This window comes from Alosa sapidissima, chromosome 2 (assembly GCF_018492685.1).
Source record: "Alosa sapidissima isolate fAloSap1 chromosome 2, fAloSap1.pri, whole genome shotgun sequence".
Classification (NCBI taxonomy): domain Eukaryota; kingdom Metazoa; phylum Chordata; class Actinopteri; order Clupeiformes; family Clupeidae; genus Alosa; species Alosa sapidissima.
This window is the reverse complement of record NC_055958.1, coordinates 22,072,136-22,093,057: the sequence shown is the minus strand read 5'-3', so window position 1 is coordinate 22,093,057 and position 20,922 is coordinate 22,072,136. Positions and strand designations below refer to the sequence as shown.

Below are 20,922 nucleotides of genomic sequence, written 5' to 3'. Positions count from 1 at the left end.
ATCTGAGCTTGTAGAGTGAGTGTGATTGTGCTGAGTTTTAGGGAGGGGACCGGATGTGCAGATTCCTCTGGGCTCTAGTCTCGCTCTGTTTCTGGCTTGGCTGGACTTTTTGTGTGTGTGTGTGTGTGTGTGTGTGTGTGTGTGTGTGTGTGTGTGTGGCAGCCAGCTCTCCAGAATGCTGCAGGATTATCTCCTCTCTCACACACACGCACACACTCTCTCTCTGTCTCTCACACACACACACACCCTCCCTGTGTGAAGCGGGCAGGACTCACACAGCTCCTCGGTGCCCTGGGGCACTCTGCCCTTCTCACAGTGGCACTCAGGTTACATCACTGAGATTCCTGACCATACACTGCCATGGCCGAGCCTCCTCCACCGCACTCATACGCAGACCACTCTTTCTCTCTCACAGGCTGCAGGGTGTCACCTGGGGTTGTCTCACTGAAAAGGCTTTGGGGATGTGTGTGTGTGTGTGTGTGTGTGTGTGTGTGTGTGTTGGAAAACATTGTTTTGTGTTGGTAAACCTGAATCCCTAAAATTCCATGTCAATCCTTATTCAGTGCAGTCAACAGGGATAATGACTTTCTGCACCACAAATCCAGTGTCATTGTGTATGTGTCCTGGGTTTGCTTTTGTATGTGTAGATAAGAAGACCCAAATAGCATTTCAAAAAAGGAGAACTTTCAGTTGTGATTCACTTCATATGTTAAATTGAGCAGACAACAATTAAACATGACAATTACACATGGTTTCTCTTAACATAATCTGCCTACTCATCAGTAAATAACAGTATAACTGCTTACACAGATTTTCTAGAACTGTGTCTCCTTTTTTCAAAACTCAATTCAAACTCAACACAATTGCCAAAACAGCAAGCACTAAATGTGCCTCAATACCCTCAATTTTTTGCATCAAATGGCAGTATTTTACTGCAGGAATAACAAGTATCAAAGCAATGGGCCCTTACTGTAAGGCATAGAGGTGTAACTGTACTCAGCCTGCTTGGTGGATCTTGTCACAGTAGCATATCATCTTCATAACTAACGTCCTCCTTTGGAACATTCTAAAGAAGCATACACCATATGTCTGTTGTCCTGAAGACACTAAATGAAAATTCTGTATGTAATCAATTAAAAATCTAAGGCCAAAAACTAGTGAAGATATAATACAATTATTGAATTATATTTCTGTTAAATTTCTTTCTATTTCTGTAATGCAAAACACAGCACATGATCAATCAGGCTCAACCGAGTGGTAGTATCAGATGGTGCCATCAGAGAGATTGGATGGAAGGATTCCTTACCGCCTGACAGTGCTGACATCCACAACTGCAGAGAGTTTATGGCCATAATAGGGAATCTAAGATGAATGCTTGATTTTGCAGTTGAAATTGTGGAAGAAGTAATCCAGTTTGTGTGAAAAAGAATGGAAAATGATCATTCAGCTGCAGCCCCATAATCCCCTGAAATAACAAGCTTATTCCGCTAAAGCCTCCATCATTTTATCTGGAATCTTCTATACAGTGGCATTATAATGACATCAAAGCTCAACTGCTAATTCGTGGCTAACAAATCAATGGATAGATGAGCTGCTTTAATGCTTAATACGTGGCAAAGTGCAGCTTGGGGAAGCCTGGTGTTTTCAGCCGGGGTAGAAATTGGAGAGATTGTCTGTGTCTGAAATATTAGGCCTGCTGTGTCTCTCACTAACGTGGGCTGTGGTTTACAGCTGCCTCTGATAGAATGTGTGTGTGTGTGTGTGGAGTGTGAGTGAGGGTGGATCGGGGTGTTTGTGGAGGGGTGTGAGTAAGGATGCATCTCTCTCTCTCTCTCTCTCTCTCTCTCTCTCTCTCTCTCTCTCTCTCTCTCTTTCTCTCCCTCTGTGTGTGTGTGTGTCTGTAAGTGTGTATGCATGAGAGCAAGGGGAGAGGGGGAGAGAGACAGTATGTGTGTGTGTGTGTCTCTGAGATGGCTTGGTGGGCTAAGCCAAGGTAGTCCTTAGTCTGATTTGATAGCTTCATTCTTTTGAATAAAATGGGTCACACACAGCCCACTCTGGCGCAACACTGGAACAGGTGGTTCCTTTATTTCAAGCAATCTGAGGAAACAGTGTATAGGGTATTAATTCTTGTCAGGATTTAGGTCAGGGCTAAGTGATATGCTGCTTTACTGAATTAATCTTGAGCCAAGACATAGGGTGCATAAGAATATTCTGTGTGCTCGAATGAAATCCCTTTGGGGAGAATTGTACTACAGTATAAGCACACTTATCCTGCCAGAGGAGCTGTATTTACATTGCTGTTTGCAACTTACCATTGTGATTGTATTGATTGTAGACTAACCATTTGTATCTAGTGCATGAGGAGGGTAAAGGTTTATGTTATGTAATTCAACATTAGCAATCTAGAATACAGGCAAATGTAACAATAACAATTTAGACTGTGACAATTTAACAATTCCAGCCTTCCATTTCTATAATGTAAGCAAATGTAATAGTCCTCAGTGTGTATACACCAATGAAAACCAAATGAAATGAAACCCATATTTTTTAACTGCCAGCCTTGTTTCAGCCTTGAGGATCATTTCCATTTCCTCCCAACGAGCAGATAATTAATTGTGCAATATATTTTATTGCACGACTATTGAAACTAGCCCAGTATACTCTCAAATATTAATACCATATGTCAAACTATTGATCTGAAATATATTTTACAAATCGACATTGACTAAGTGAGCTTGATCATTTTCGTTTGCTCCTGGCTGCAGATAGATGGCATCTCAGTGACCAGTTCTCAGAGCCCAGAGGCATGAGACCCTGTCAGGCTCAAGGCTCGAAGCTGTCCTCCCCTCCCCAGCTGGCCGAGCCGAAGCTCTGAGCATTACTCAGTGGGGCCCTAGTGTGACTGTGCCACAGGAGCCGAGACTGGCCGCCAGGATGTAGTGGGATGTCTGTTTACCTCAGCTCCTCTCCTAATGCTCTGCATTGTGTGTGAGCCCACTGGTGTGGCATTCTTTACTGAATAGCAGCACACAGCCACAGTATCACAGGCCACTGTGAAATCACGCCAGATGAAGAGATAAAAAAACAAGGCAAAACTGAGGAGTATAGAAGGACAATGAGGGGGAAAAAGACAAGGACACACACACACACACACACACACAATTTTCTATCTCAGACTGAGAAAAACCAATGCTGTCCCTAATTTAGCATGCATCCCGCTAGCCTGCGTCGGAGCCAACTTTAATCAGAGCGAGCAATCATTCGGGGCCTTGGGCTCGGTGTGGCCCCTGCAGACAGCCACGCAGATGGGAACCACGCACTGACATCAATTACCACAGCCAGCTGGGGATACACGACAGGGTCTTGTCATCCAGCGGTGGGACTGGACGAGGCCCGGCGGGGACCTCGCCTACTCCCCCGAGAACGCCGCGCCCCGCTGCAGACCGGAGGGTGGGGGGACGAGAATGAGGGCGGCCCCGCAGATGGAGGATAGCCGTTGGTTCGGCGTGGACAGAAGAGTAATGGTTGTAGTAATAGGTCAGAGTTATTAGTGCTCCCCCATCCATTCTGCTGCGGTGCCCCAGCGTCTCTGCAGACACTGCCTTACTGTACAAACAAGCCATTCCAGTCTGTGGCACGGCTCTGTTCACTCGCCATTCACTCTGCTGTGTGATGGCTGTAAGAGCAAGGGATCATAGAAGAAGTCAGAGAAAAGAGAAAGAGCTATTGTGGTCGCAGTATATTTCTCTCTGTCTGGCTCTGAAGTGTGTTCATTGGATGTGTCAGTTAGCTGGGAATAGGGCCGAATGTTGTAATCACACAGATTAACTACACTCCCTTTTTTCTAAAGCGGATGCGGAATTGGCTTCTCTCTTGATACAACTTGGCTCTTGTAGTCTCAATAATTTAAGTGGAGAGGGTACTGCTATCGCTGTCAAAGCAGCGGAGGCAACCAAGATGTTCAGCTTCACTATCTGAGTGGACAGCAGGCTGTGTGCAGCAGCTGTCCCAGGAAGCCCTTTCAATGGGCTCCATGATCCATTCTCCAGCGTGGTTGCCTGAGGTGCTCTCTGTTTATGTGGTTATGATGCTGTTCAACTGCATTGCCACAAAAGGGCTTGACAAGTAGGAAATAGCAGCGAGAGCAATCTTATAGTATGAGAGGAGATGTGTGAGTTAAGCAGTAGCTAAAAATCTTTATTGAAGAGGTCGTTATTTATGAATGTGTGTCATTCACTGCTGCCTATTAGAATGTTCATTGCCATGCATGTGTGGGAGGAGAGGCCATTGCCATTAGGCGTGATGAGCCTTAATAACTGAGTGTGTACTGTAGATAGAGGCTCTGAGTCTCTGGCGGGACCGCAGGATATTTCAAAGGGAGTGTCACCAATCACCTTGAAACAAGATCTATTTGTCTCAATCAGATTCTTGGCTTCTGCCTTACGTGGCTCTTCAATTCGGCGCTGCTCGGGAGACAAGCACACAGAGAGGGATAAATCACTTATCTCTGTAACCAACAGCACACCGCAATATCAATAACATCGCCATTAAACATGACTGCTTACCAGACCTCGGGCTCGTTATCAGTGACACCGTGATCTTCCACTGCAACGCGCTCTTTTTAAAGGTCTCCAATCCCTGTGAGCATGTTAGCACAAGTCCTAGTCAATCTCATTAGGAAAAATGCTCATTTAGGGCTATTCAATTCATCCATTTGTGTCTAGAGCCAGCTTGGAAAAGCTTTGTGGCAGCAGTAATTTAAGAAGTAACCTTTTATGTACCAGGTCTATGGCTGGGACTACTCCGAGGCTTGTTGACAAAGGGGGTCGGACATCCCCAGGAATGAGGGGTCTGGAATAGCATCTTTGAACAGTAGCTCCTATCAGAGCTAACACATTTTACCATTAAGTAAATTGCATTAGTTTAGTCTTTTTATTCTGAACCTGCTGTTAGGGCTATTGTATTTTCCTATTATTTTTCTTTCCCGAGGCCCGATGCTGCGATTCAAAGACTTGAATCAATAGCAACCCCAACCTGGGTGGCAGGTCGTGTTGTGATAGTGGTGCACTGTGTCCATTGATGTTGCTGCAACTTTAGCCACTTAGATGTCCCCCCACAACTTTGTCTGTTGTTCCATGGACCTTATGTAAGTCAAACAGCCGGGGCTGGGCCCTAAAAGGATAATCTCCTTTGATTCATTCTCATTCTCTCTGAAAAGCCAAGCCTGTGGCTACTGATCATTAACTGGCTTAAATGAGTCCACTGTTCGGAATTCAGGGGGCTCTAATCATCTGCCGTTCTCCCTCAATGGCATGCCAGCAGAGAGTTACACACTGAAATGAAAAGCATAAAAGGTATTCAGAGACAGTTCCATGGGGTTTTTGTTCTCTGTCTATTTAATGTAAAACCTGAGGGTAAAAATGGCAGTTTTGCATGAAAGGGACATCCCAGGTGACTTTGAGACTGGGGTTTCTTTGTATTTCATATTGTGTAAAGTAAGAACTATTTTAGCAAGCTTGTCATACAGGTCTTTCATGTTAAGAGAATAGATTTGTTCTCAAATATGTTATTGTGTTATCCTTCAGATTAACTGTAAGAATGCAATGGAGGATTTCAACTCTGCCTGTATGCATATTCCCTGGGCAGTCAGTGTTACTTCTCTGTTTTCTCTTTTACTGTTCTACAGACGCAGTGAGATGATCGTTAGCTATGTAATTAGTATGCAGCTCAACAGTATGTCATCTGCCTCTCGTTGTATGCTGTATTGAAAGACGTTCATTATAAAGACGTTCATTTCGAGAACACTAAATAGCAGAAATATTATGTGGCATTTTAGGCATGTCTTGAGTAATAGATGTGTTATGGTATTCAGGCCCTTGATCTAAATAAAGACGTCTCTGCAAATGTCCCAAATATCTTGACAAATATTGAAGCAATTTGTTTATTATTTGAAAACACTTTAATTGGACTGACAAGACAGTGAATGCAACAGGCATCTATTAAAATGGAAATTGTATTCCTTTAATCGCTAAAATCTTTTTTAGAAAAAGGCTGTCTGTCTGTCAGGGTGCGTTAGTCACAGAATGCTGCACAGGAGAGCAACAACTGTGCTTCACGTTTTTACAGGAGTGTTTTATGTTCCGTTAGAAGAGTGCTTTGCAGGAGGAGATCAGATGGAAGTCTTCAGATGAGGAGCTATTGTGACTTACAAAGGAAAGACCTCCGCACAAACAAGCAGGGCTCTTTGAATAACCCTCATCAAATAGCTCTGCCTTTTGTTGACATCCTTCAGTCTTTATAAAGGCGCAGTCCCAGCATACATCACATCTTCTGAATGCATCTCTAAAGTGCTACATACCTCTGCATTGGAAATGTGATATTGAGTGTGAATATAAGTGTACTGTTCCTTCTTGTATTTACAAGCACTATCGGGATGCAAATTAACGAGTGGCCAGGATCCATTTGATTCACCATGTGATCCTATCTGTTCACTTTTATTGCTGTAGGACTAAATCTGCTTAAAGGGAAAAAAGCATCAGGCTGGCTCTCAGCACTGAGGAAGCAGAATGGAACAGTGATGCCTAATGGAAGCTGGAAGTGTCATGCCATGGTAATTTAATTACATGGCTTTTAAAGCACTGTTTGTCAGCCATAAACCTGAGTCTCAGCCATGCAGATAAAGTGGTTGTGCATTTGTTGCTAAGTAAGTCGGAGAACTCCCCACAGTGCTTGGTGCATTCTAAAAGTATCCAAAGGCTCCACCATCGAGCTCTTACAGATTCATGAGAGACTTGATAATAACTTTCTGTCTTAATTATTGAAACGAGCCAACGTAAATCTGTGGACATGATCAGGCCTGCAGGACTAAATTTTTCATAGTGGTCGTCCTTGAGCTGCGTTCACACGTCCTCTAGAGCAGGAGTGAGTGGTCGGCATGGAAATAAAAGCAGATGCTGTGTGGCTTCTGACTGGGGTGGTCACGGCCAAACAACCTGCTGTTTTTAGCCTCTCAGCAGCGGCCACTGGCTGGCCTCCTGGAGAGGAGCACTAGGTGTGATACCACATGGCCACTGAACACAGATGGATGTGCTCGTCCAGGAGCAGACATCGGCAGTTTCATTCCTTGTGCGTGTGTGTGTGTGTGTGTGTCCGCTCAGAACAGCTGATTGCCTGGAGCGAAACCTGGAATGAAGCGAGTGTGTTTGAAGTAGGTGTGTGTGTGGAGGGGAGAGACCCAGAGTAATTACACCTATCGACAGGCCCCAGACAGGTGAGGTGAGGTGAGACGCGGAGCAGAGTGCTGTGGCAGCCCTGAGGAGAGGGGAGTCAGGCAGGCTGAGCCCAACCCCCAGTGACAGCCAGGCCAGTGGAGCAGCAGGGCCGCCAGCAGGACCAGCACCACCCAACACACCTCTCAGATATGTCTGTCTGTCTATCTATCTATCTGTCTGTCGATCTATCTATCTATCTATCTATATATCTATATATCTATTCGATTCCTGATTGGGGTGACAACTTGGATAAATATATGGAAGGGGACATGAGGTTGTCTCTCTCCCTCACTACATAGTCTTTTGCTCTAATTCTCTTTCCTTCTCTGAGGCAGCTTGCATAATTGCGTGTGTCAGAGCCGTACACCAGTGGGCCATCTCTCCCAGTCCTCTTCATTTCAAGTGTCCCAGTCGGCGTCTCTGTTGCGTTGGCCCGATTTCCACACTCCCTGTTCCGCCGTGTTTTGTTTTCTCGTCCTCTTGGGCATGCTCTCTGTTTGCCGCAGCAATTAATAGTGTTTGCGCAAAGAGGCGCGCTGGACGGCGCGAGGCCACGGGGAGGCCAGACTTGCCGAGGCCCCCTCATTTCGCCCCAGTCCCACTGTGCACAGCCAGAGAAATAAACCTGCTGAATATTTCATTAAATGCACCCACGTAACCTGTGGAGACCAGTCAGCCAGTGAGCACGCGCTGAAATGAAGTGGCCTGATGCCATCTGTGAATTTCCCCCCCCAAAGCCATTTGGAAACACTCTGCCTGATGTGCCGCTCTCCAAGGTGCTGATATTGCCTGGCTCTGTCGCGTGGCTCCAGCACCTAATCACATGGCCTCCCCAGAGGGTGTTCCAGGGCCCTGCGCTGGCATCCTCGCTCTTGAACAGCAGATGCAGTCAATGCAGGAAGCAGACTGAATATCAGCCTGAGGTGGTGGTTAGCTTTTCAAAATCAGGGATTGTCGTCATGGGAAAGTCCATCAGCTACTGTGAATTACAGTACTTCTGCACTCTTTCTCTTTCCTTCTCTCTCTCTCTCTCTCTCTGTCTCTCTCTCTCCATCTTCCTCTTTCTATTGACCTTGTCGTGTGCTGGGCATGGTCCCCTGTGGCACAGGTAAAAGAGTCCATCCTGCTTCTCCTGGGCTGTGCTTGGTGGCAGTGTCCCCTCCATGTCGGGGAGTCTGTCTGCTCTTGTCAGCCGCGTGCATTATTCATGGCCCTCCGTCCGAGGGCCCTGCTCTCTGTCTGCTGTTTGATTAGCCCTCTGATCACAGGCTGTCGCGGGTCCTCTGGGCCACTGGAGGGTGGGCCAGGCCCCTGCCACTCTCCCCCCACGCTCCCTCTTACCGCTGCTGCCCCATGACGCAGGACACGGCCAGCAAGGGCAAGGTCCAGCAGGATGCTGATGGGGACTATTTGAATGACACAAAGAAATATTTGGAAGTTGCTTTTAAGAAGAGCCCAAAGATATGCACTGATTTGTTGTCTTTTCACATACTGTATGTCATTGTCATTGATACCAAAGGCTTATACCCATATGTTCGCGTTTACTTATGCAGTGACTTGTATCAACAAACTGTTCTTGAAGCTTACTTGACCTTGTTGTGGCTCTGCCGTTTAAGTGACCAATGGAGCTTTTCACAGGAGCAAGTTGAGATGGGCGAGAGTCTTTCATATATTTTCATGGACACCACAGAAAGAGCCGATGAATTATTAATACACGGTTATCAATGAGTGGTAAAAGCATCTTGTACCCACAAGCATCCGAGTCTCAATTCAGTGAGTAAAGCGTATTAAAATGGAAAAAGATATTTGGTCAAAAAATTGATCCCATGGCTTTGGGGAATCTCAAAGGATGATATCATTTACCCAGAGCCTTCTACATTTCCCTGCTCTACATTTTTTATCAGTGCGACGGCCCAAAACTTTGCCATCTGCAAACGGAGATCTTGTTTTTTGATGTAGGGTTCAGCCTCTCAATAGGCAATAGTGCTACTGAACCAAATCTGGTGGAGCTTTACATCAAAACACATCAAAGACTTTTAATTGTATAAAGCCTGTGCCAGCACTGTACACAAAAAATAAACACAGTGAGCAAAGTTAATCAGTGTTGCTATTATTTTAGGTCCACCAATCAAGTCATTATGTTAATGCCTCAGTGAATTCCTACTGACTGTAACATACTCGAGTGGATCTTCCCAGAGCAGACTAGCATGAATATTTTACAGGTCATTAAATGCTTTTCAGGACAGGTATGCACTTCTCTCACAGCTCTGAAATGATTAAATATGTTCTTTATTGGATGAAAGGGTCCAGATTTCAGTCTTCAGAGCTTTCTCATCCTCTGAGCATATATGGTGCGTTCGTTCTGTGCTGTTTGTGGATCATTATCTCTGGATCCATGGCAGAACTGGCCGTCTGACTGACATGTCTGTCTTACAGTGGTGCCCCCCACCTCCCACACCTCCACCCCCAGCAGACCTCTCACACAGAAGCAGCCCTCCTCCGTGCTCACTGAGCGGTGCAAGAGAGGTGCTGGGTGGAGGGGGGAGTCTTTAGAGAGGCTGGATGTCTGCAGAGTCCAACGGCTGATTGGGCTCTGCTCTTTGAGCTGACACAGACGGCAAACAAGCACACACACATTCAACTCACCCACACAGTTTAAACATAAAGTTTGCACACACACACACACACACAGACACACTCTCTCTCACACACACACAGACACACTCTCTCTCACACACACACACAGACACACACACTCTCTCTCTCTCTCACACACACACACACACACAGTACAGTATGTACAGTATGATCATATTCTTATTTAAACTTCATTTATAATACATATACAGTCACACGCTTTCTCCCCCTCCATACACAAAAATACACATACAAATAAACAGTACCTCTACACACACACACACACACACACACACACACACACACACACTCTCACCCTCTATCCTCCCTCCCCTTAACCATCACAGAGGGAGGATTAGCCTTTGGCAGAGAGTTCCAGAAGCCCAGGCCAGTGGGGAGACCAGTCCTGAGTCTAAGCCAGAGACTCGGCCAGTCAGACGTGAGATTAGAGCCTCTCCCGGCCAGGACTCCTCGCTCTCACACACTCTCCCACACTCTCACACACACTCTCTATCTATCTCAGCCTGGTTGCCTCTCTTCAGCCAGCCATCTGAATTTGGAGTGTCCTTGACAAAGCGCTTGATTTCACAGTAAATGAGTGCAGAGGCCAAATCTCCATTCAGGTCCCTGCTGGTCTGTTGTTATTGTGACAGTGTAAATGGCACAGTAAGTGCAGACAGAGATTGCATTTGGGCAGAAGAGGGGGTGTGGGGCGGAAGTGAGTCCAATCAGAGCCCGTGCTGGCGGCTGCAGGGAAATGTGCTGCTGCTTTCATTTCCGCTGCCTGAACTCCAGCCATGACAGAGCACGATGGCCAGGCCAGTAATTACCAGAATTAGGTGCTGAGGGAAATAATGGGCTTTAGGTAGTGTCGGCTGGGCACATTTCTGTACTCCATTCACTCTTTAAGACTCATTCTTTTCTTAGAGGACCTGCATGAATCTCCAAACCTGCACTCCTTTCCACTCATTTGTTGTGTCCAGGAGAAATGTGTCTGCGTATTACAAACTAGAATATGTGTGTCATTCATTGTTCTATTATTTTATAGATTCATTCTTCATAGCATTCTTCATTCATTTTTCTTGAATTTCCCCTGGGGATCAATAAAGTATCTATCTACTGTATCTATCTATCTAGCTGTGACAATACATGTCTTTCCAATATTTAACAGTTACATCTAATTTAATTGCCTTTAATGCATTGTCTCTCACAAACCCATGTTATGTTGCAGCTGAAGCTTTATTGATGTGTTGGTAGGGTGTTTAGAGGTAAATACAGAATGTCCATGTGCTCCGCGAGTCTTGTCTTCCCTTTACTAATGTGCCAGATGGAATCCATCATCCATCCACAGACAGACTAAATATTATCACTCAGTAGAAATTCATTCTCAACCCAAGTGATAAGTGTGCTGTTTGTTCCTTCAGACAAATAATAATAATATTCATTAGTTTTTCTTTTCTTAGGTGAATCTGATAAGATTTGATCAGTAAACATCATTTTTATTGTTTTAAATTGAGCAGGACTTTTCATTATTTTATTATTTCTATTTGTTGGGATAATTGTCCTGTATCAGACACAGGAATGCACAGCAGCTATCAGAGGTATACTGCGCCAGCAAAACAGATTGGTCATTTCTATGAAGTGAACCGCCTGCTCAGTGCTTGCCCCTTTTTTATCAACATGAACACCATTAATTTCAGCAGCTATCACAGAAGGGAAAGACAAATATGTGGCACGCCATAAAGAAAGCTTTTAATGGGGACGAAACGATGAAATATATAGGCAACTCAGACAAACGTGCATAGTAATCACTTTCCTGCTGTGTACGTGTGCAGCAGTTGTTGGGTTTTCTCTCTTCAGAACATGCAGTACATCAGTGTTACCGTATGATCAATGGAACGTTCACATAGACTCCATTATAAATAGATGTGGCGAAATAGCTTGGAAAGGCTGAAAAATGTGTACAGTTGGAAATTAATCTACATCCCCCCTCTCCCTTTTTTGATTTCATTAGGACCAATAATATCAATCAAGAATCAGAATTATTATTATGGTTTATTTTAATATTTAATCAGACTTATTATGGTATATTTTTACATTATAGTGACCATTCTCTTCAAAAACCTAGAGGCAGGTATTTTGGTGATATGACTTTATTTGTAAATATATTTGTAAATATACTGTATGTAAACTGTCCTGTAGGTCTAGTAGATGTACAGATTACATGAAATGTACATCAAATTCATAAAATGTCTAGCTTTTCAGACTGCATTGCACACAGTAAGTAAATTCAGAGTTATGTAGCTGCATTTGAAGTGCTTTCCCATGTACTACAGAAAGACAAGCTCTGAAGTGCAACCAGCATGTTCACTCTGGAGTCTGGCAGATTACCGCTGTCTGTCTGGACATTGCCGGACCTGACTCCTTTAAAAAAAAAAAAAAAAGATCAGCTCCTCAAGTACAAGCCCACCAATGGTGCAGGTGCCCTACGACCCTACAAGCCTGCATGATTCTACCAGCTTTCAGATGTATCCTTCAATCATAATTGGATGGTGTGAGGACAGAGGTACCTTCAAAGTGCCAGAATGTGATTACATGATTTGACAGAATATGTCTTTTTTCCCTGTTAAATGAAGACCGTTTTCTCCCTCCTTTTTTGTCCTTCGTCGTATCTGCCAGTACAAGCGTTTTCCAGAATGCACACCATGTCAAGTGCCTCTTATGCCAGCCTTCTGACAAGTAAATGAAGGCGCTCCTTGTTCTGCATGTCTCTTCCCAGGTGACACACTGTCCCCATTCCGTCACTATCAAAGGAGGGAACAAGATGCAGAGAGTCTCAAAAACGGTCCATTACAGGCTGCCACAGGGACGGAGACACCATTAGGGAACGATATCTGTTACAAATAATGCATGCTTCTAGCCATGTGCTCACCATGAGAACAGGAAGGCGGAGTGGGGGGTAAAAGTAGTCAGGGAGAGAGAGAGAGAGAGAGAGAGAGAGAGAGAAGAAAGAGTGGAACACAAAGAAGGAGGGAGGGAGGGAAAAAACAGAGGGGAGGAGAGGAGGGGCCCTGCTGGAGGAGAGAGAGAGATTCACCAAAGAGTCCATGCAGCCTGCAGTCTCCTTCAGCGTCTCACAGAGCAAGGGCATCCTCAGCAGGCCAAGCACATGGGAGGAGGTCAGACGCAGCTGCTGCCATGTAAAAACACTCTCACCCTTCCTCAGGGGCCAATGCAACCAGCACACAGCTCATTGCATTCATCTCATCATCAAGTCACCCATGCATGATCATTCTTCATTTATAAACTATCTATTCATACACTGGCTATGCTGCTGTGTAGGAATATACAGTATATCAAGCAAGTTGCCATGGTAATTATAAATGGGGTGTTACACTTTTAAAATTGGACTCTAGTCAGGAACACCGATATTCATACACACATGGGTTCTAATTTTAGTATTTTTTTAGACAGTGACATTGACAACAGGTATCTCTGGCTTCTACAGGTTTCTATAGGTCTTATATATGCTTCTGTGTGCATGTGGTAGCTGAGGAGCTCTGCATGAGCCTTTAAAACACTGTCACTGTTGAGGTGTGATAAAAAAGAGCTCAGACGAATTAGAGCCCACCCTTAATGCTCCGTCTCCACTGAGCCGTGCCAACTGTTCCAGTGCAGCAGTGGGTGGATGCAGAGACCTTGGCAGTCTTAATGATGTTAATGGGATGGTTTTGATGGGAGATGGGAGATATCATTTCAGACAGATTGTGGGTTCAAGTAAACTGGCATTGGCCAGTTTGGCCCTCTCTTCCTGCCTGCCAGTTTAACCCCCCAGAGCAGCCCAAAGGCAGCCATGTGCACTGGTCACTCGGAAAACAGGACCATGACCTCTAGGATCTTTTGTCATATACCAGGCTCACCAGTTATTGTATTAGAGGGTTTTTCATTAAAACCCATAGTCCTTGGTGACATGGACATCCACTTACACACCCTTAGTTCAGAAAGCTTCCTGTCCCTAAGACCTACAATTGGTGTCGCTCAGAGGCGTCCCTATCTACCTATCTTCAAAAACCTCTTAAAAACCTAGAGTAACTGTTTTAACACTACTAATAACCCAACACACTTAAGTTGCACTTCCCATGTAACACTACTAATAACCGAACACACTTAAGTTGCACTTCCCATGTAACACAACTAATAACCCAACACACTTAACTTGCACTTCCCATGTAACACTGCTAATAACCCAACACACTTAACTTGCACTTCCCATGTAACACTACTAATAACCCAACACACTTAATTTGCACTTCCCATGTAACACTACTAATAACCCAACACACTTAACTTACACTTAACTTGCACTTGGGGCAGCCGTGGCCCACTGGTTAGCACTCTGGACTTGTAACTGGAGGGTTGCCGGTTTGAGCCCCAACCAGTGAGCCGCGGCTGAAGTGCCCTTGAGCAAGTCACCTAACCCCTCACTGCTCCCCGAGCGCCGCCGTTATAGCAGGCAGCTCACTGCGCCGGGATTAGTGTGTGCTTCACCTCATTGTGTGTTCACTGTGTGTGCTGTTTGTGTTTCACTAATTCACCGATTGGGTTAAATGCAGAGACCAAATTTCCCTCATGGGATCAAAAAAGTATATATACTTATACTTCCCATGTAACACTACTAATAACCCAACACACTTAACTTGCACTTCCCATGTAACACTACTAATAACCCAACACACTTAACTTGCACTTCCCATGTAACACTACTAATAACCCAACACACTTAACTTGCACTTCCCATGATACTCATCTCTACCCTCTCCATCCCTCTTATCCACATCTCTTGACTTCACTTGGCTCTGATCTGTCCTTCTATTTCTTATGCAAGGTAGTACTTATTATTACACTACTGTCTCCTATTCACACTGTACTTGGATTGTTCTCTAGTTGTTGTAAGTGGCTCTAGACAAGAGCGTCAGCTAAATGAGTACATGGAGATGGATGCAGATATAAAACACCAGGATGTGCAGCACTATTGAAAGATAACATAATGAACCATGGATGATCAGATCCCTTGATGATGTTCATCAACGTATTCATCTCATTACATTTTCTTCTGGTGCGTGATTCCATGCTGAGCTTTGGAGTAAGCCACCCATTCAACAAACCTCTAAGAGCGAAAAGCAAACCTCAAAAATGAGTTGCAATAGGAGCGTATCATTAGGCATTCTGCAAATGAACACTGAACAGTTTTATTATTATCTATTTTATGGTGAGGCCATCAGTTGAGTAATTAGCCTTCTATTAGCTCCTTTCATTCTGATGGGAATCTGTCATGGGGAGATTATGCTGAGGTAGAAATTACCCTTGCGGCTACAGCTCCCTCAAGATGTAACAGATTTAATGGTAAAACCTGGAGGACTGTCTTTTAGTTTAACATGCTATTATGCTGGGAAGCATTTATGTGTTTTTATTGCAGAGGCTGAATTGCCTTTGTTAGGCATATTATTCTGAGCAAATGAAAGCTTCTCGTGCCATTGAGGTGTTAATGGACCTGGAGTGATGGTAAGGCTTTGTGAACCAATTTCATACTGGTAGTGTTTCATTCTGTGTGATGAAGTAACCGACCATGTGATATTTGATATGATAAATGGACATCCATGCAGTAGAGGGTTTGTTTTCACCCTCAATGGCAGCAACCCTAACCCTGATGGCCAACTCTGTGTTGTATCTATGGAAATAACTCAAAAGTTACTCTTTTTATTACTGTTCCCTGTAAACATTTACATTTACACGTTACGTTTTACTACTTTGTTTGGAACATTGATCACGCATTACTACCCATGATAATTTCATGCGGAATGTCTAAGTTTATTTTTACATAGCTAGATTGTATAGAAGGATCTGATTAGTTTCTTAACTTGGATGTTATGGGGGTTCATATTTTTTTTAATGTAATGTACTGGTCGAAAGTGTAAGATGTAAGATACCCGATATCTCAGGCGACCCAAGGTTGGGAAACGATGTCATAGGGTATACATACAGTATATTCTTATTTTACTTCTTCCTGTTGACAGGCTTCTTAAAACGTTAAAAGATACTTCTTACATGGATGGAAATTCCCCACCGAGTTCTAAGAGTGATATGGGACTCCCAGTGCAGATTCAATACAGATTTAAAAAAAAAAACGTATGCACTGTAATCTCAAAGGTCTCTATTGTTAGTCATCTCAGATGTAAATCTTGATATGATTTGCAATGTACTTTTCAAGAGGTTTCAACTTACTTGAATATTGTCATGTTACCTGATAATATTTAGTAATATACATAATATTTAGTGTGCAGTACTGATATTCACCCATCAGACTAGGGTTTTTGGCATTCTTTGTTGTTGTTTCCCAAAGTCTATTTTCACATGAATGTTGGGAGTCTATTTTCACATGAATGTTGGGGGAAATCGAGGGGACAAGACTTGTCAGGGATTCTAAACAAACAAAATGCTGTACACCATGAAATTGCACATACAGGGACAGGCTTGGGCATGTGAAATAAAATACAATAGTGATGTCAGAACTAGAAGGAATTGAGCTTTAGAGCAGAATATCTGTCCATCATGCAATCGTCCTTGGTTTCTTTCAGTCTGCCATGGTCACAGACACTGTTACCTGCCAGTAGCCAAGCCTAGTTTGGAATGTGCGTGAGTGCAGACTACTATGTGTGGACCCCAGTTTGTTATATTTAGCCTGAGGGCTTGAGAAATTCTGATGTTCAATGGGAATTGTACTGCCGGTTGGCCAGGGGGAACATTAGTGGCTCCAAATTCTCCTCATGCCTGGTGCTCGGCCACTGTCACTGCTCTGTATTTATCACCTGCTCCAGTCTGGGGGAGAATAATGGGGTGTAGGGAAAACCCTACAGAAATGAGGTGAGCTTTAAATGGATGCCAGCTCTGCACTGCACCCTCTCCACACACACACACACACACACACACACTCCCACTCCCCCACACCCACGGGAAAAGTCATGGTGACTACAGCAAGTCTCTTGGTAATTGATAGTGCTTTCTGCATAGTTCTCTGTCACTTGGAAGCACACTGTTGTCCTAGCCTATGCAGTCAGGTGCACTGACCTTTCATGGAAGTTTTGGTTTGTTTGCTGTTCACTACATGACCTTCAAGGTATGTAGCCAGCTTGTCAATCACTATGCCCTAAAGGTTCATCTGGGGCAGCGGTCCTTGAGCCTGGCTCAAGTCAGGTGACAGTGCCGTTGGGTCAATCAATAGCCAGCCTCAGTCAATGGGAGGCTGGAGGAAAAACTCAACATACAGTGCAAAGCAAGCCTGGGGGTGGGTTAGGCACACTTCAATCACAACCTTTGTTACTGCAGTGTAAATGTGCACTTGTAGGGTTAACTATACGTTTTTAATATTTCTAATGTTAGAATATACATCATTTAAAATATACCTTAGTGGTTTGGTCTGCTAAAATAGAACACACACTCGATTACAATTTCTTTGAGCATAGTATATTTTCTCTCTCCACTTAGCTCTTAGCATATTCATAGCATATTCACTTTCCCACTGATTTCAGGCGGAACAACATCTGCATTTAAACTAGACTACATTATTTTATTTTATTTATTTTTATTTATTTATCTATCCTTTGTTTATCCAGGGTAGTCACATTGAGACAGTAGGTACAGTATATTTTCCAAGTGAACCCTGGCCAAGAAAGGCAGCATCTAATTGAAGGAGAGGGGGCATACAACATCAAACTGCAAATACACAGCACAAATAGTATGTTAACATTATAAATAAAAATGGAAATATATCACAAGGGAGTCTAAAAGCGTTCACAGTGATAATTTACAACATTTTCTATACAGAATTTTACCTCAGATTGGAATGAATATGTTACGTTTCAACTGTTTTTGAAGTGCATCCCAGGATGAAGGAGCATTATATCTGAACGCTGTCTTAGCAAATTCAGACTTAACAGTTAGTATATTGAAAATAATGACATTATTAGTATTTTTTTATAGAATCCTGTTTGGGATATTGCCTGCATGTTAAACATTTAAGATTGATGTCTGATAGAAACAATGTAAATGGAGTTTTAGTTTTGACAGTAGCCACACCACTACCGACATAAGAGAGCGCATGATTGAGCATAGTGCGCCTGCTTCCCATTCCCTTTGAAGTGCTGGAGTTATGTCTCGATCAACTGAAGCACCTCCAGCCATGGTCTTAATCGATGGGCAGGAGATCCTCCTGTCTCCCCGTCTGCTGTGGGGAATGTGGATGTGAGCACATGCCTGTGTACCTGTGCACCTGGCCGGTGTTGCAGCTCCATCTCAAGCTCGCACTTTGAGCGCCCGCCAAGCTTACAGATGAAAAGGAGAGAGAACATGTGAAATGGCAACACACACACTGGGCAGAAGAGCCCGCTGCTTATTCATGCCATCTAATGATGAAAGCAAGAAAGGGGGGGGGGGGGGGGGGGGCAGGTGTTGAGTGAGTTTAATCTGCGACGCTACACAAAGTGAAATTTCCGTGTGCACTAACCATTTCCTCTCTGATGCCAACAGACTACAGTATTATAGCAAACAAAGAGATCAAAGCTATTGTTTTTTATCCAAGTGTGACACTGTGATGTCTCACTCCTCATGCCTGAGGGGATGGAGGCATATTAATGCAAAATGGTTCTTATGGGATCTCTGAACACCAGCTTTGTTGGAGCTAAGTTTGTTTTGTTCATTTGTTTGAGCACTGCAACAGTCCCCTGAGAAACTGCAGCTTATACAGACCCTGCATCTGTGAATTTTGGTCCTTTTGTTTGGCACGAAATATTAAGTGAAGCACCTCACATTTTTAGCTTGGACACAAAGACTCGGGGAAGGTGCCAAAGTGAAATGCAGTGTTTGTGTTTCGGCAGCCTGCAATCAGGCAGGGGGCAGCAGAAGTCTGAAGGCAAGCCACCCGGGCTAATTACAGGCTATTAGAATACAGAGATCCTGGCCCCAGCCGTGGCGCAGCTGGCTGGGGCGCCTGCACCGTACGCCGGCGACCCGGGTTCGATTCCCGCCCCGTGGTCTTTTCCGTGATCCCACCCCGGCTCTCTCTCCCACTCTCTTCCTGTCACTCTCCACTGTCCTGTCGCATTAAAGGCATAGAAAAGCAACCAAAAAAATAGTTTAATAAATAAAAAATAAAAAATACAGAGGTCCTGCCACGCACTCTGCTTGGGCTGAGGAGCTGTGGCCCGTTTGACTAGCAGCACATGACTGGACTCGATCACCCTGCCCGGAAATCTCAAAGACTCAGATGTCATCAGATTTCAGATTATCCAGCACTCTCTATTGCATTTTTCAGTGAATAAATACTTATGTCACATGTTTATATTTGTTTTCACTGTGCCACTGACCAACAATCTCTTGAGAGATGCTGATATTTTTATTTGCTATCAAAACATTGTTAGTAAACATACCATAACATTTACAAGTTGCAAAGACTACCTCTGACCTTTATTAGTGGATAACTAAAATGTGAACATATTTTTTATGTGACCTTTTCTCACATCTCTCTCTGGTTTTATTTCTGGAGTTGACCTGAAACATTTTTCTAAGACCTCTTTGAGTCTTTTGAAATATCTGATCCATATGTCACCCACTAAATCCAGTGAGAAAGCAGAGAGAGATCAGAGAGTGCACACCTTAAAGCAGAGTGTAACTGTATCTCTTTTGTTCTCTAAGCTTTAATCCCTCTAGTCTCGGAGGAGAATGTGTGTAAACAGTGGCTGTGATCTCGGTGTTGCAGCCTCTTACCTCAGTCAGTGGCCCGTTCTCTACTGGCGTTCCACTCTAGTGAAGCTATGCAGCAGCATCTGGATAGAGTGTGGCTGAAGCCCACCGAGATGCAATACGCTCCCCATTCATTATTAATGCATGATTAACCACTCCTCAGTGGGACTCGCTAGTTTAACATGCAGTTAGGGCGCATGGAGTCATTACAAGGCACGTCATTTTCTTTGTTTTCTCCATTAGTCATTAAGACGAGAGGAGGACTTTTTTGTTGTTGTTGTTTTTGGGGAGCACTTACTTACATCATGTGAGATATATCTCGAGCCGGATATCATGCTGTGAACGGAGTGAGATGTGTCTCCTGAATGGCTGGCTGCTCAGAGAGGTTATCAGGGAGGCCAAACTCATCAGCTGGTTTGAGGCTAATGCTGTGCGACACTGATGGTGCTCGCCACTGACCTTTTTTTTGCAGTGGTCATCGTGCTAGCAACACTTGCCGGCATGTGTTTATGTCCCAAAGACAGGCTAATGAGAGTGTGCCTGCTGACGTCCACCCACTCCCGAGAGGAAGAGCCAGCGTACAGCTGCCGCTAGCAGGGTACTAATCACAGCTCTCAGCTTGACGTGGCTGTCTCAAACTCGAGTGTGTGTGTGTGAGGGAGAGAGAGAGAGAATCTGACTGGTGAATATCTCAAAATATATGCTGTATATATAATAACAAGTGGGAGGGTATGCTCCAAGGTGTTATCTAACCTATCAAAAGTCAGACCAGAACACAACTTTCCTTTCACTAAGATGGATGGATAACAACTCATTTCTCCTTAAATTTCTCAGATGAACTTTAAGATAAATATCAAAACTTGACCTTTGGTTGACCAGGAGTCTCAGGGAAGCCAATATAAAGGCCTGGTTGTGTCTTGGGCCATCTTACTAGAAAACACACACATCATTCCCGTTGGAGGTGCTACCGCATAGACATCAGTTGGCTGACAGTTATCTGTCCCCTTTAGCACTTTTCCAAGGGGAGTTCAAAAAGGTGCTGAGAAAGAGTGGATGGGTGAGAAGAGAGAGAGTGCTTAGGATGTAAAGTCCCAGCAGTAGGTTCCAATTTATTCCGATCGCTCTTCACTGCTGTCCACTCCCTCACTCAGTATTCACAGGGAGCCTAAGGATGTCACCTTTGGGCAGAGGCCTGTCCAGCCAACACCTGCCTCTC

At 44.2% G+C, this 20,922-nt stretch overlaps 1 protein-coding gene across 1 annotated transcript in view; it reads left to right on the top strand.

Moving 5' to 3' along the window:
• The window catches only part of hs6st3b (heparan sulfate 6-O-sulfotransferase 3b), a 45,113-nt gene that overhangs the window by 21,869 nt on the left and 2,322 nt on the right, over window positions 1-20,922 (top strand). The window lies entirely within an intron of this gene.